This window comes from Haemaphysalis longicornis, unplaced genomic scaffold (assembly GCF_048455015.1).
Source record: "Haemaphysalis longicornis isolate Haplotype H1 unplaced genomic scaffold, Haemaphysalis longicornis Haplotype H1 scaffold_2, whole genome shotgun sequence".
NCBI lineage: Eukaryota > Metazoa > Arthropoda > Arachnida > Ixodida > Ixodidae > Haemaphysalis > Haemaphysalis longicornis.
In genome coordinates this window covers 162,017,589-162,033,955 of record NW_027526295.1, presented here as the reverse complement: position 1 = coordinate 162,033,955, position 16,367 = coordinate 162,017,589, and positions in this window count along the sequence as shown.

Here is a 16,367-nt window from a genome sequence, read left to right as displayed (position 1 = left end):
TTCCGCGTCTGCTTTCGAAACGGGCCGCTAGGAGGATTTCAGTGGCGCCTCTACAGGCCGCGCTCGAGGCGTATAATACTCGGCCAATAAACCCCCTGGTTCGCCCTTCCCGGGCCCTCTACCCAGCCTGGCTCTCCGGCGGTGTTCGTGCTGCCTGCGCCGAAGCCGGAGACCAGGACGGTGACCACGTGGACATACCAGGAGGGAAAATAGCCACCTGTGAGTTTCTGCTCCACCCGCTCATGGAAGCGGTGGCCGCGGATACGGCAGTCCCGCTCCCTCGACATGTTCGAGGGGCGGACGGTGTCCGCGGTCGCGCATCCCTGGCCCCGTCTCCGGAGGTGCAGTACTGCGGGGGCTGCGGCAGGCTCCGCATCACCGAGAGCCACGATAAGTCCGAATTCCACCTGGACCACGCCCCGCCGTCGCCTTCAGGCTGCACTTCTAGCATGATTCCACTGGCTGCTCCCCCGGGGCCCCTCCAACCTGGCCCTGCGGCTCCGGCTGCGGCAACTTCGGGCCCAGCGGTGCCTCCAGCCCCGTTCCCGGCTCCCGTGATGGACGCTCCCCTGCCAGCAGCCCCCCCCCCCTCCCCCCCTTGGTCCTTCCTGCTGCTTTGGCCCTGGCGTTGGCCGAACAGGTCGCGAGGGCCGCCCTGCCGAGCCTGATCAACTCGGTGGTGGAAGCCGAGGCGACCGACCCGTCCTTCACCGCGGCCATCACGGCGGAGGTCCGGCGTACGACGTCCAGGGTGGCCGAGGCGGTGCTGTTTGAGGAGTTAGTGCCTTTGCCTCCGCCCCTCTGCGCGACCCTGGTGGAGGACGCTACATCTACTTCGGGAGGCGACAGCACGGACAGCGAAAACCTGTTAAAATTCGAATAAACCAGGTCAGGGTAAGCGGCCGCGTACGCCGTTATTTTTGGGGGGTTTCCCGTCGGCGGGCTCGGTTTTGAGGAGGAGGGTTGTGGGGATCCTAGTGTCCCTATGCCTTGTCCGCACACGTTTTGGGCCAGCTGGGAGCCGCCATTTTAGGTAGGCGGCGCGTCACGTAAAGCCCGTTCTACATGGTGCAATTTTCCCTGCGGATTCGCAAATGCGGCGCCGCTCGTATGGCCACGTCACGGCATCACCATCTGCACGCTTAGCAACCAAATGGCGTTGCTTGCATACGCGCTTGCGTAGTACTACTAGCAGATAGCACACAGTGTCTGCAACAGCTCACAGATATCTGCGGGGAAGAAGCCGCTCAACTGGGGTTAGAGTTTACCACAGCAAGGTCGGGAGTTCTAGTTTTTAATGACAACGCCCGTAACGAATGGGTATTCGTTCAAAAAGCAGCAATACCATGGGTAACGGAACACAAATATCTGGGCATATCATTAAACGAAGGTCAGCCGTATTTAATAACTCATGAGCAGCCTTTAAGAATGAAAGGCATAAGAAACGCCTCTATCATGAAGCACAGATCACTGTGGGGATATAACAGATATGAAGTAGTGAGAGGAATCTGGAAGGGAGTAACGGTGCCAGCACTCACCTTTTCAAACGCAGTAGTGTGTGTCAAATCAGATTCAATCAGGGCTAGAAGTAAATCAGAGGGCCGTAGGTCGATTGGCATTAGGAGCACACAGTAAAAGGAGGCAGTGCAGGGAGACATTGGATGGGCATCCTTCGAGGGGAGAGAAGCACAGAGCAAAATATGTTTTGAAGAACGACTTAGAAATATGGATGATCAGAGATGGGCGGCCAAAGTGTTACGGTATCTTTACATGCGTGGACACAAGCGTGGACACACAGTGGAGGAAAAGAACCAGAAGGCTTAGGACAAAGTAATAAAACCTGGAAGTGCAGGAGAAACGACCAAGGCATAAAAAGTGAAGTGAAAGAAACAGACAACGACCTGGAAAAAGAGAATGGATGCCAAGAAGTCCTTAGATATCTGCAGGATCGGCAAGCAGGAGATCACAACGAAAAAATTATTCGATATGTAATACCAAAGGGAGTGCATTGCTTTCTGAAGCCCGGGCGGGTTGCTGCGGACAAAAACGCTTATCCGCGAGCCGGTACAGGAAGAACTATGCGCAGGCTGCGGAAATGAGCCAGGAACCATGCGACATATTGTAACGGAGTGCAAAAGTATCCGTCCAGTCCTCAGTGATGGAGCCATCCAGCTTCCGGAAGCCCTTGCGGAAAAGTGAATTGGACAGCAGTAGAGGTTAGTAAAAGAAGTTAGAATGTTGGTGGGAAAAGAGCAGAGAACAATATGGGAAGGCATGTGAACAAAGAAGTCAGACTAGCACAAAAATTTTGTAGAAGTATTTTCCTTTTATTTTGATATTACTTTTTATTTATTTGGTTTGTAATTTTTGGCGAGGTGATTGTGCAGTGGCGCTGCGACTAAGGCCGCTGTGCAACGCCACCCCGTTACAAAGGGGAAGCCACTAAGCATCATCATCATCGGCGTAAGCGCGGGCGCACCAACAGAAACGTACGGGTGTTCACAACACGATGTCGCGCGCCGTTTTCAACGAATGCTTAATCGGTGTCCGCGCATGTTGCGGACATCACGGCAGTTCGGTAGAAGTACATAATAACCGAAGATGTCCCGTCCGAGGTACACCAAAATGTGCTAGGCACGCACAACAAGCAAACCCAGGGTTGCTTGCTGTGTTTGTCTTCTCTGCTATGCGTGCGTTCATTGAAAAATAATTGGCAACTGTTAAATGAAACCGTTAATAAACTCATATTTACTGCAAAACAGTCTGAATCAACTTGCCTAGAAAGTAAAATAAATCCTTTTTTTTAAATCAGAAGAAGGTTTGCTCGTGAAAGACCTAATTCGGTCTGCAAACAATGTGTTTCTGAAGAGCGAAAATCGCGACGTTCGCGGGCCATGTAGACGACATTTCCAGGCATTGCGAACTTCGCAAGTGCGAATGTTCGTTCCACCTAATTCGCTGGCGAAAAACGCACCATGTAGAACGGGCTTAAAGCGCTGGACACATGTACGATTGGTTCACGCGATTCGCATGCGATTGATCGTTACGACTGTTGCCACGACTAGTCGTACGCGTGGTTTTGAGGCACATGCTTCGAATGCGCGTACGATGCGCCGATGACGTCGCATAGTGAAGCTCTGCCCACTCTATTTGCTCCATTGTTGCCTCCTTACTCCGGTGTACTTCGACCGATTTTGACGCATGCTAGAGAAACTCGAAAAACTAAACAAGAAATTCGAGTTTAATTTTATGTAATAAAAAAGTGTTATAAAGTCATACAGTAAGTTTTATGTGGTCAGCTAAGTGATACAAGCGTACTTAGAAGCGCCACAGTTTGCTCGTGCCGCTGAGCCAGGCCGAGCCGCTGACGTCTCTGGCAACGAGTGCCCTCCGCATTCCCGCGTTTTTCTCGTCTGCTGCTGCTCCGACGTTCGCGCTTTCTTCGCTGCAGGAATGATTCACCTGACGCACCGAGCAAAGCTTCTCCTTCTCAAAAAAAGCTTCTGCTTCTCAAGAAGGCGAAAAAAGCAGCGAAAAGGAAGCACTGGGTTCGGCCAGCGTGGAGGAGTCGCCATATCGAGAGCGAGTTTTTCATTGCGGTAAGTACGTGCGTTGTCGTTGTCGGAGTTCGAAGGCGCGGAATCGCACCGAGTGAATTTTTCTTGGCGGGGACAAAACCGCAACTGCCATGTAAATGAAAGTTGTGTTATCAAAACAGCTCATTCCGCGATTTATGTATAGACGGCTTTTCACCCTGGTTTATTTCGAACGCGAGTACCTCGTTTTAAATGACTGTTTCGTCGCATTCGCACATAAGCAAAAAAAAAACGGAGTTATTTTTTTTTCGCTCACGCGAGAAAAGAAAATAGCTGGGTGTGCCGGCATATATTAGGCAAATTTTGCATCGTGAAGTGGAGTGGAGGTGCTATGATCTTGACGGCACGAGCGTACGTTCATCGACGCCGCTGCTGTGTCAAAAGAAAAGTTCCCCAGCAGCTAGGGTCGTAAATTTTGCTCCGGCATAGGGCGTGCAACGAACAGCCAGATAATGAAAAGGTTACAGATGTAGTCAGAAAATAGGTTGATAGAGTGGGAGGGTACTAGTACGCATACGCAATTGCAGACAAGAAAGACCTCAGAATTACAAAAAAAAAACTGCCACCTCCCCTCGCGGGAACCCCTGTGTAGATGCGACGCATAGGCGGAGCGGCGAAGGGACCGCGTTTTATAGCGCGCATAACGTTGAGGGGACTGTGTAAGCCGGTCCCAGTCGATGACGACGTTGGCGTACTTGTAAAGCGGCGTGGACTCTAGGTGTTTGAGCCAAGCGTGGACGTTGCTTCGCCGGAGAACGGCACACCGGTCGGTTATATACGCAGCGTGCCCGAAGGAGAGGAAACCGCGGAAGAGAGAGTACTGCACATGCCCCGGCCCCAGCGCGTCTGCCGCGGCTATGACGCAACACAATCCACTTTAATCCAATCCAAGCCAATCGAATCAAATCGAATCCAATCCAATGCCCCTCGCGGGAGAGTCTTCGCTATCGGAGAGGAGAGGGGGGTGAGCGGCGGAGAGCGCAGCTGGCGCGGCGAGGAGTATGGGGGAGGGGTGGACAACGCCGACGACAACGACGACGACGCCGGAGGGACAAGGCGAGTAAATCAGATGCTCTGCATCTAAAACAAGTCAATGCACCTGACGACACGAACACAACAGCGGAAACTCAGTTCAGTAATTTAAAAGTAGATAAACGAACCAAAACAAGGGGGGAAATTAGTTATATTTGCATGCGCAAATGCTCATAAAAAGGAAACAGATCATACATAACGTACAATAAATATAATTTAAGGTGGGAAAAAGGAGGGGAGGGCTGATCAACAGGGTCAAAGTTCATTATTTCCTAGAAGCCCAAAACTGCAACGCATCAATCTGCAGCCAAAACAACCAAACAAGAAAAGGTACTAATAAACTTTCAAAGACTGCTTACTTGTAAAAGGATGAATTCACACACACAAGACAGACGCTCGCAACAAAATAGAATGTCACAAATGAGGGGAAGGGTGTACAAGCTCAATTCACCCTAAAGGAGCCATGAAGAGGAAACACAAGTTTGGTTCATTCAAAAGATTGTCTCGTTAGAATCATACTGACACCACTTTTAACGTAAACTTCGCTCAAATACGCTACATAATTAGGAAAAACGGGAATGGTCATGCGACCCACCAGCTCATTTCCCGCAACAGAACCTATGATGTCACATGAGCTAAGCTCTGTGATTGGCGGAAGCTGGCAGAAGCAGACGAAAATTAGGTAGAGCTTACAAACTAGACGAACGAGCGATTTGCGCTTAAATTTAGGGCACATTCTTTATAAAGCAATAAGAATGATGGGACAAAGAGTAGAAGTTACGAAAGCACATGTAAACATAGAAGTACTGATGCGTTCTGCTGTTCGTACTGTGCACAGCATGCTTGGTTTAGCTGCACAGCACTACGGGGCTTGGGGTTGTCTCAGACGACACTGGCCGATTGACGCAAGCAACGGTGTCTTACGTGACCCCATTTGTCGAGCGAGCACTGTTTCAGGGAACGAATATTTTCTCCCAGAACAAAAACAAGCCAGGTTTAAATGCGGGCAAAAACAAACCAAACGCTTGCCACGGTATAGTGGCGCCATCTAGGTTACGGAACGTAAAGAAACGCGGGAACAAACCAACACCGCTGTACAGGGTGGAGACAACCTTTGAACGGTCCCGTACCGCCGCAATTGGGCCAACGGGCTCAACGCGTTATTCTTTTCGTTTCCCACGAGACCTAGCAACGCGAAACAGACAATATGATTCAAACTTCTTCAGTAAACCGCGTTGCGGCGATAATTTTAGCGCGGTTTTGACACAATGACTTGCTTCGGCGGCGAGCGAGCAACCGAAAATGGCGGCGCCAGCGTAAACGTGTCTCTACCCTGTACGGCGGATGCGTGAATGAAGGTACTCTAGGCTGCAGAGCGGTCGGTTCCTGTGATGTCATTTGGGACCACGAAAACGCACGATTGAGCGGGAAAATCAAAATTTTAACCTACATTGTTTAATTTCTCAGTCAATAAAGCACCGTTTGTATCCGGACAAGCGCTGGGGGCACTATGAAACACGAAATCTTTCGAATAAAACCAACTTGCATTTTCTCTTCATGGCTCCTTTAAACAAGGCTCCATAGCAGTTGCATGGTTGTTCTCCCAAAACTAATCTGAATGTTTATGCGGGTGTGTTGAAGATGTGAAAGGCTCTGTGTTGCAATCTGACATCTATGTTAGACTACATGCACATCTCCTGACTGTTTGCAAGAAAAACTTTGTTTTGTTACGTTGCTTGCTTTGGTAACCTTTTGTACTTAGCATTTCTTGTGCGTAGCAAGCTTATATTCCTTCTTTTTTTCAGATGCAGAAAATGCGGGCTGGGGACATCGAATACTTCAAGAAGTTTTACAGGACGTCACCACGACATTTTGATTTTCTGCTGGGTCTTGTGAGGAAAGACATGGAGAGGCAGTACGTGGTGAGAGCCGATTTGTCTAGCGGAACGGCTGGCCATGACCATAAGGTATGGTTAACTGCCACTCAGCCTCGTGATAACTGACCAGATTGCACAATTTAGGAATGTAGTCAGGGTGTTGCTCTGCTTCAATGACTTGCTCTTTTTAGCAATACTTTGGAGGCTAGCTGCACATTGCAGTGGCAGTTGTCTCGGGGAAAATTGTGTGGTACATTATCTGTTTTTTGGCCTGTGAACTGAAGTGTAACACTAACAGTAACATTGTCCTTTTATGCAGGCACGGCATGATTTGCCTGTGCCCACTCCACACTTACAACTCTGTTTCTGTGAGCCCCGCTTACGGAATTAAAGTAAAGGTCGAACTCCCATTGTTAAATTCTCTTTGCCGGTTGGCCTGTTTTTGTACTGTTGCAATTGGGTATAACCGGTTGCACTTCGTGTGGTACCGGGGAGCTATTGAAAGCTCCATTTACTCGATGTTAAGTGCTTGGGGTAGAAGCTACACCAAAAACTGGGTTCAATCATTTTACTGTGTTAACTTGAATGTGTTTCTTGCACTACGTAATGTCAGGCAATTAGTAACAGAAAACAGCATTGTTGCGGAGATGATCACAAATTGCAATAATGTTTCATTCATTTCCCTTTCCTGTCCCTGTGTCAGCTCACGCTTCAGTTTGTTTCCCTCATAGCTTTATTTACTGAGGATGTAATTACTATTGCCGTCTCCTCATTTTCCAGCAGTATTCTAACTAGAACCCATGCACCAACACTGCGGAATGGGTGGCCCGATTCTATTCTGACGAATCGCAACTTTCCGTGATACGATTCGTCAACTCCACAGAATGCCACATTTTTGTTCATTCCAAGTCCTGGAATGTCCGGGAAGTCCAAATCCATTTCTTTAGTTCCTCAGCGTGTAAATTACTGCTTAGTGGTTTATCAAGCTACCGTAAATGCAACATGAAGGTGAGGTTATCAGACACACTGAGATCTGCAGAAATATGTGTGCACGTTGCCAAAGTCGCGGGATGGTAGCAGCTTGGTGACTTCTCGAGCAGAATAACCACCCGTGAAATTCACAAAGGGGTAGTATTTCTGATGCCTATTATACTATTTGCATGATCAGCGTGTTGTAATGGCTTGCTCTCGTGCAGTACTAGAGGAAAAGTATGTGGCTGTCTGCTTTCTTTGTTTTAGTACAGTCTGTAACGTAGTGCCTGGCTATGTGCTTCGCACATCATCACTCTAGTGCCATCGCACTGCTGTAGCTAAATCACAGGCGCCTCGTCTGTACCTGGCTCACATCTGCGTGCACTCGTAATCCTCACCTTTGTAGAGCGCTGAGCACTCTGATGGTTAAACAGCCAGCCTGGTGTAGACCCCAGCTAAAGATCGACGCAGCTCGTATAAAAATCTGGCGCATTGCATTCCGGACCAAACGCACCTAATTCCATTCCATTTCAAATCCTTTAAGCCTTGTCGCCATTATATTCCCATCAATTCATTCCAGTATCGCGAAAGGTGGCATGAATACGGGGTCCGATTCCAGAGCGGTAACTCCACAGCACTGCCATGCACATTACACCCAGAGTCTGCTGAATGCCCGTTTACGGGTGGACGGCAACATGTGCCACCTTTTACGGATCAATGCCAATTTTCATACCTTGTAGAGCAGCTTTCCAATGTTTAGTGTGATCTTTAAGACTATTTATCCCCGTGCTCTTTCTTGCCTCTGGCACAATGTTTTAATGCATTTGGATAATTCTCAGGTGTATCTATATCTTCCTTGCGCAGGTACTTGTCATCAGGGGACCTTATTCAGGACATCGCCCTGGCATTCCGTGTAGGAATTTCCACCGCCCGATTGGCAGTTCGGGTGACGTGCAGGGCTCTTTGGGCCCGACTGCAGCCTCTTTACATGCCGGTGGGTACCATAAGACTGCATACACTTTAATAATGAGCAGCTGAACATTAACGCAAACGAATTGCGTTTTTGCTGCATTGCACAACACACGAAATGTTAAGTGAATCTGCTACCAATGATGCAGGCATGGTCTTTGTAACCGCATGCCAAATCCTTGACAAAAGAAAAAAACATTTACTGTAAAAACATGACTCCAGCAGGCAATTATGTTAGCTGCAATTAGAAACCATGGTCTTTTAAAAGTAATTCCCATCATTTCTTCAACCAGTGTGGAAATATATTAATTCTAAAGCTTTTGTTCTACCTGTGTGCTTACAGGCAGAGATTTTTTATTTTCTGAAAGAGCAAATGCGTTCTATTTTCTTCTAAAATACTATGTTGGAAAATTGATTATGATCGAACCTGTGCCGTAATTTAACCTCAGAAATATTGCGCAAATTCTGAGGCTTTCACTGGCTCAATTGAACGTGAGAACCTGTGGTGATATTTTTTTTGGTCAAATTGATAATTTAGTCATGTTCATACAAGCATATTGTTCGCCAAATTTGAGAATGCCTACCTTAAAACGCAGCAGCCAGCAGCACTGGAGAGGCATTGTTCACTGGATTTCTTTTACATGAATAAATGAATGAAATCATTAAATTTTAAACTTGATTTTGTAATGTCATTTCCACTTTTTTTTCTCCAAATGAACGATTTCACCGCAGTGTTTGTACAAGTGTAGTTGAAGGGGCTTGTAAGAGAAATCACCATTGTGGAATGGGGTGGCTGAAGAAAGCCGACCTTCTAAAAAGTTCTGGTTTCATCATAATATGGCATATGTTATTGTGTTGAAAGACATGCATGTTGGTCGAGGCACACTTTGTTAAATGTGCACAGGAGTTTGCAATGATAAAGCGGAAAGGTGGCAATGACACAAAATGTGGTATGTGAGTGCTAAATTTGTAACACAACAGTCTGGTGATGAAAGCCCTCAGTGTGTAGGTTTGTGTATTTCATGCTCTTGTTCAGTCCCCAGATACTGTTACCTGGCTTCGGGTGGCTGAGGGCTTCAGCCGTGCTTGGAAGTTCCCGAACTGCCTTGGGGCCATTGATGGAAAGCGCGTGCAGATCCGGCGCCCTGCGAAGTCTGGCAGCATGTGCTTCAACTATAAGGTTTGTAACTGATTTTTCGGTATTGTCGCTTCAGCAGTATATGAGCCGTGTCATCAAAAATGTATGTTGTATAGGTGTGTATCCCTCAGCTGACACACCTGCCGCACACTATCGACGAATACCACAATGCCCGTTGCCGCTTGTGTGTATTGTAAACTGCATGTGCAGCTAGTGTAAGGGGTCAAACAAGGCAGGGATACCTATCACGGGAACGACGTTGATTGATTGCTTGTAGGGTTTAAGGCACCGACGCAACGCAGGCGATCAGGCACGCCATAGTGGAGGGCTCCAGATTAATTTTGAACACCTGGGGGTCTTTAACCTGGTGCGCCGAAATCACGTACACACGGGCATTCTTGCTTTTCGCCTCCATCAGAAAAGCGGCTGTCGCGGACGGGAATCGAACCCGCGACCTCGTGCTCAGCAGCACAACGTCTTAGCCACTGAGCCACCGCGGCGGGTACAGGATCAATGTGTTGGATACTGAGCAATAGGCAGCCTGTGCCGCTGCTACAGCGAGCAAATGTGACCACTGAGAGGGTTACAATCGAAAGCATGGTGTGTGAGGGAGGTCACAATAAACACCATTGTAGGCTTCAAAAGCTGGAACAAGGCATACGCATCGGGCTGGCCAAGTCTCAAGTTCGTGAGGGTGAGGTGCTGCTGTCACACATTCTTGAAGATCCACTGTGGATAGGTATGACACCTATACAGTGCACGACCGGCTTTATAGATAGCCACCTGCCCTTTGCGGCCAGCAACAATGGGAGGCAGCGTGCCAAAACATTGCCGTGCAGAGACGGCGCGCTCCGTCAGATTGAGCCAAGTTTAATTCCCAAACTTGCCAGCTTCATTTCGCTCGCAGTGGGCCTAGCGACTTCGCATGAACTGCAGCGATCGAACTAATAAATTCCAGTTGTATCGATCGCTACCTATAATATCGACCAGAAAAGAGAATTCACGGTTAAGTATAGAACCGTTTCGTAGCTATGCAAACATTATCAAACCACTCTGCTACTATGAGTGCCTGCTGACTGGCATTCGTTGTTTTTAACCTTTTCTTTTATTTAGACATCCGAAAACTTTGCCGACTTTCGCTTTGCGTTGAGGAGCTTTATTTCTGAATTCACAGAGAAGGCTCGAAGTTGTATAAACACCCCATCAGGGACATTGTGTGTGTGGAAGCGCAGTCATTCTTGTGGTAAAACAATGTTGTCACATCAAAGGGAGCACTAATCAACGGCAACCTTTTCAGCGACTGCGGCGTTTTTACGATAACTCATGTGTCACATTTGAAGGAGCTCCGCCGCGGTGACTTACAAGCCCAACAAATGACAGACCTAGGTATGGCAGCCGTCCCCCGCCAAATCTTGCGGTGAATACCACAGTGGAACCCTGTTCATACGTTTTTCACTGGACTGGGAAAACACAACGTAACAGGCAGGAAAACTGAGCACTGAGGAAACCTTCAAAAATGAATGAAAACAGTGTAGCTCTGACTTGGAACCATGTATTTCTGAAACTTTGGCTTTCAAACCTTAAAAAACTCAAGAATGTAGGATTGCCGCTTTTTGGGATCTCTCAAAAACACCACGCGTGGCAATGCAAGGTCAGGTTCCTACCGATTTTGACTATCTTCTGTGCTCGGTGCTTGTTAACTGTATTTAGTACGTCAAGCTTTTCCTGAAGGGAAAGCGCTTCCCATTTTCGCGACGCCTACAAGGCACGACAAAGTTAGCGGTTGCATGTTCAGCGCTGTTCTCAGTGTTTGAAGCACACGATGACGAAAAAAGCATGTGTTATTTTGCGATAATGCTTTTATGGCGAACACGCACTTCCGGCATTTCGAAGTGAAACTTCCGTTGCAAGCGCAGTGATGACGGTGATAGCATAGAGTAACATGGGCCATCTAGGGGTGACAAATTGCACGTGTGTGTGCTCCATGCAGTCAGTTCCGTAGCCAGACCTGGCCAATTCTCATCAAACGTCAAAATGGTGGTCCGCGCATGTTGCCCGCGCGGGTGCGGAATGTCAGATTGTGGCGAATGATCTGGGAACATATTCTGAGGCACGAACTAACATTGAGGATTTTTATACATGGGACTCAAGATGAAGTGCAGCGGGACTAAACAAAGACAATGTAGCAGCCGGGAAAACGCAGCACTGAGGAACGTAAGGGCGGGGCTCTACTGTACATGGTTTTCATTGCAACGTCAGGCATAGCATGAAAGCAGTATTCTAATTTCCACATTAGAGAAATTAGCAAAAAAAAAAATTGAGAAAGAGCACTGCACCACTTGCTGCTTCTTCATAACTTTCGTCATCAGCTTGTTATTTGGAAAAAGGCATGGCTCCCCTCAACCCACTACACATGCCTTTTCGGGTAAAAAAACTAGTAAAGGAGACCATATAAAAAATGCTCTAGACCAGTACCTAAGCGAGGGTTGCATGTAGTCTTTCCTTTATTGGTGTCACAACCGGTTACTTCAGTTACTTGTAACTTGTCACTCGTGGTGTTTGTCTTTCAGCGTGACTGTGTAACAGAATTCCCGTTGTTTAGGCTGCTCTACTATAACCCCCCTTTTCCTTGTTTTCAGGGCACCTACTCCATTGTGCTGCTTGCCGTTGACGACAGCGACTACAAGTTTGTCGTTGTAGATGTCGGGGCATACGGCAAGCAGAGCGATGGAGGGGTGCTCCAAAACTCCCGTTTCAGGAAACGCCTCGACGAGGGCCGCCTTCAGCTCCCACAAGACCTGCCGCTGCCAGGCACCAGTCTCCCGGCCCCGTGCGTGTTCGTGGGCGATGAAGCGTTCCAGTTAAGAACGGACTTCTTGCAGCCCATACCCGGGAAGGCTGCTGGACGACTGCAAGGGGATCAACTACCGTCTCAGCAGGGCGAGGTGAACTCGTCTCTCATCTTTGCTTTGAACTGCATTATTCGTTACCTTATTTATTTCAAAACTAAACCTGTGAAAATACGAAATTTGGGACTGCATATCCAATTATGGGAATCAAATATTTCAGAATAAGATTAACTTGAACTGTCTGTGAATCGAATCGAATATTTTCAAATATGAACATATTTGTTTTAGTGTGTACTGAGCTTCTAAAACATTGCAAAAAAAAGGTTAGTCTTTTGGGACTCGACACGTGAATGTTCACTGGTTAAAACACTTTCCTGCCCACAGGAAAATGAATGGTTTTGGGTACTCTAGCATACACTTTTTTTCCGGTTGCAAACATTATGCATTGTATAAGTGTATGGTATCGTATTGTAGAAGAGAAAATTTCCTTTGCAGTGGTAATCGTTTGAAACAGGAATTGTATTCCAAAAAGAAAAAAAGCTGTACAGGAAAGTTTTGGAACAGACACAAACACAAAAAAAGGAAAATGGTGTTGCTCCACACAGAAAAAGCGCACAAAAAAATTAAGATACACATTCTATATACATGCTATCAGCGAAGAAGTCCTGCAAACATCAAATGAACTGTGAAGATTTTTGACTTACAATAAAAACGTTAGCACTAGTGGGTTTTATGCCACTGTGCAAAGCAGTTCCTCCAGACATAGGTTGGCTACACATGCATTGCAGAAAACATTGGTTTTCGGCTCCAACAAGTAATAACTCTTGATTCATCACTCATATCATTATAATGAATGAGAGGTATAGTTACAAATTTAACGCAAATAGCATTCAACTTCAGCTAACATGCATCAGAGTTATACCCCGTCTACACGAGGGTCTGAATGTCATTTGAACCAAATGTCATTTGACTCAAATGGGTTGCTTCGAATGCCATTCAGAATCTACCGTGCTACACTACAGTTTAGATGGCATTTGAAAGCTTTCACAATTCCTCGACGTGTGCTGTAGTGGCGCTGTTGTAGCCCCGTTCCGTTTTCGTACAATAATACAACAGTAAAATTTAGGAGCATTGAAAGGCAGTAAAATGATATCAAATTATAAAAGACACCAGTTTTGGCTCTAACGTGGTGGCTGTTTGCGTAGTGTGAATTTTTTGCAACTGACCCAGTAGTTTTGAGAGTATGAAAATTAAATATGTTGATTTTCATATTTTAAGTAAATGAACAGTGAACAAAGTACCACAAACAAAAATATTTTGTTTTTTTTACGTACGGAAGTATTATATTTTTATTGCAGGTCAAAAACGCTGCGTGCGAGAGTGCTAGAAATGGCATTTGAAACCCCAAATGTCTCCCTCGGTGCTCATTTGGCTCGAATGTTATTTGAGCCGAATGGCATTTCAAAACCTGGTGTAGCAGCACAACTTGGCATTTGAGTCAAATGATATTTGGTTCAAATGACATTCGGACGCTAGTGTAGCAGGGGTATTACACACAATTGTTTCGCGCAAGGTTTGCATGTGTTGGGCATCTTTGCGCGGCTTCAGTGTCGTAAAAAAGCCAACCCCATAAAGCACACCACGCAGTGGAGCTTGAAAATTTGTATGTCTTGCAGCAGCCAACTTTTAGGGCTCTGTTGTACGTGAATTTTGAATATTCGAAAGCTTTGAACACTTCAAATGGCAAAACAACTCCACAATTTGGATCAAATTCTGGGTGAAAGTGGTTCAGAGATGAATGCGAAAATAGAAGGGACTATTAGGGTTTTTTTTTTTAATCTTAAAATCAACATCTATGGATACCAGGTGTGTTTATGCCAATATATTGGGCAGCCCTTGGGTGTGATCCTTCTGTATGATCGCATTCAAGCTGTTCATGCTTTGTTCTGTCCGTGAGGATCGTCGACAGAAAACTATTATCGGCAAAGTGTCTCGAGAGGGGAGGAAATGCAAGGCCAAGAAGTGTGAGGGAAAGTGGCGAGGAGGCAAGGAGCCCACCAACAGGTGTGGCGAGTGCGTGCCTCAAGAAAAAAACGTGGTTAGGGAGGTCCTTGCAATTGAACCCGGGACCTTTAAACCATGAAACTTCAACCTAACCAGTGGGCCACAACCGAAGGCATGACGGGTAAGGGGTTAGCAGCGGCGGGAAACAATAACATCTGCAGCCAATTGGAAAAAAAGGTTCCTTTGGTCGGAATCGAACCTGGGTCCCTTGCGTTATGAAAATGGTGTCTATCCAATTTCATTATCATCACATTCGGGGTGCACAATATTTTCTTCGGATTCATAGTGCGGGCATTCGCTTCCGATTACGGTTGACTTGAAGTGGACTTTGGCTTCTAAATTTGGCAGTCTGGATTTCGGAGTTGAAAGGGGTGGATTGGGGACTTCGACTTCACTCAGTTTGCACGTGGAAAGTTTCAGTTTTTAACTAGCTCTACTGTTTCCTCAGTCTTCACATCTCGATTGCAAAGGTGACGGAATTTTTGTTTGTAGCAATAGAAGACACGTCCTGTACTGCTTTTGTAGCCTGTTACTTGCTGCATGTGTTGTTTTGTAGTTACAACACTTGTAAGTGTGCACAAAAGAAGAGAAAAAAAGGCTTGGGCCATCAGTGAATCAGTGAATGGGAAACCTCTACTTAAGAGAAAATGCAAGTAAAAAATGGGCCAGGTGAACATGTGGCACTTTTCCTTCTCCCCCTCTTTCAGTGCACTTCTGAAACTTGGCTGTATGGCTTCAAATTTCAGCCACACTGCTTTTTCAGTTCAATATGTGCACGAAAAATATATCAGGTGGTTGTGGGTGTTCAATGCAATTTATTCAGAGCGAACTAACCCTCTCCCCCCCTTCCCCCAATGCTTTCAACAGGAGGTGCGCAGAAAATGCCTTTGGCATTCTTGTCACCCGCTGGTGAATCCTCGAGCGGAAAATTGGGGAACGTCCAGAAAATGCCGAAGCGATGGTGAAAGCCCTCTGCGTGCTGCACAACTTTTTGATGATCAGGCAGCATGCTGATGAGGACTACTGCAGTGCTGGCTATGCGGACTCAGTGAGTGGGATCGGGGAAAGGCGTAGCGGCTTGTGGCGGCAAAACCTTGTCCAGCCGCCTCTGCAGCTGGCAGGTACACAAGCCAGGAACTTTGCACAAATGACACGGTATGTGCGGGACGTGTTCGCACAGTATTTCTGCAGTGACGCAGGCAGTGTGGCTTGGCAGCGAAATGTCCTGCAGACCTGAGAGAAAATCCGCTACTGCTAGGAGTGTTCTCTTTTCTTTTTTTTTTCATTTAGTATGCATTACTTTTCTCAGGAATGGTATGTATGCTGAGCAATTTGTGTTAGTAAGCTTTGTAAGATGCTGATGTTTGTGCTTTGTATTTATTTCTTTTCTCGACAATTGTACATAATGCTGAGCAATTTGTGTTAGCAAGTTTTGCAAGATGATGCTTTTTTTAATTTATTACTTTTCTCAGCAATAGCATGCATGCTGAGCAATTTGTGTTAGCAAGCTTTGCAAGATGATGATGTTAAAGGGGTCATGAAGAAGAAATGTACTTGCTTAATTTTGTCTGGTTGAACAATCTTTGAATAACTTGAATACGAACTTATTCACAATTCATTACTTCAGGAATTTAGGGGAGGTCTTTGAAATGCTCATTTTTGGGCGCACATCATGTAACCATGTGATACCCTCAGTCAGCAGTGCAACTAGCAGTGACGTCACATTAAGAACAATCTACAGTTCAGGGCTCATGAACAGAAAATGCATTTGTCTTTGCTTAATTTTGTCTGCTTGAACGATCTTTTAGGAACGTAAATCCCAAATATTTTCACAATTCCTTGCCTGTGGAATTTAGGAGAGGCCTTTGAA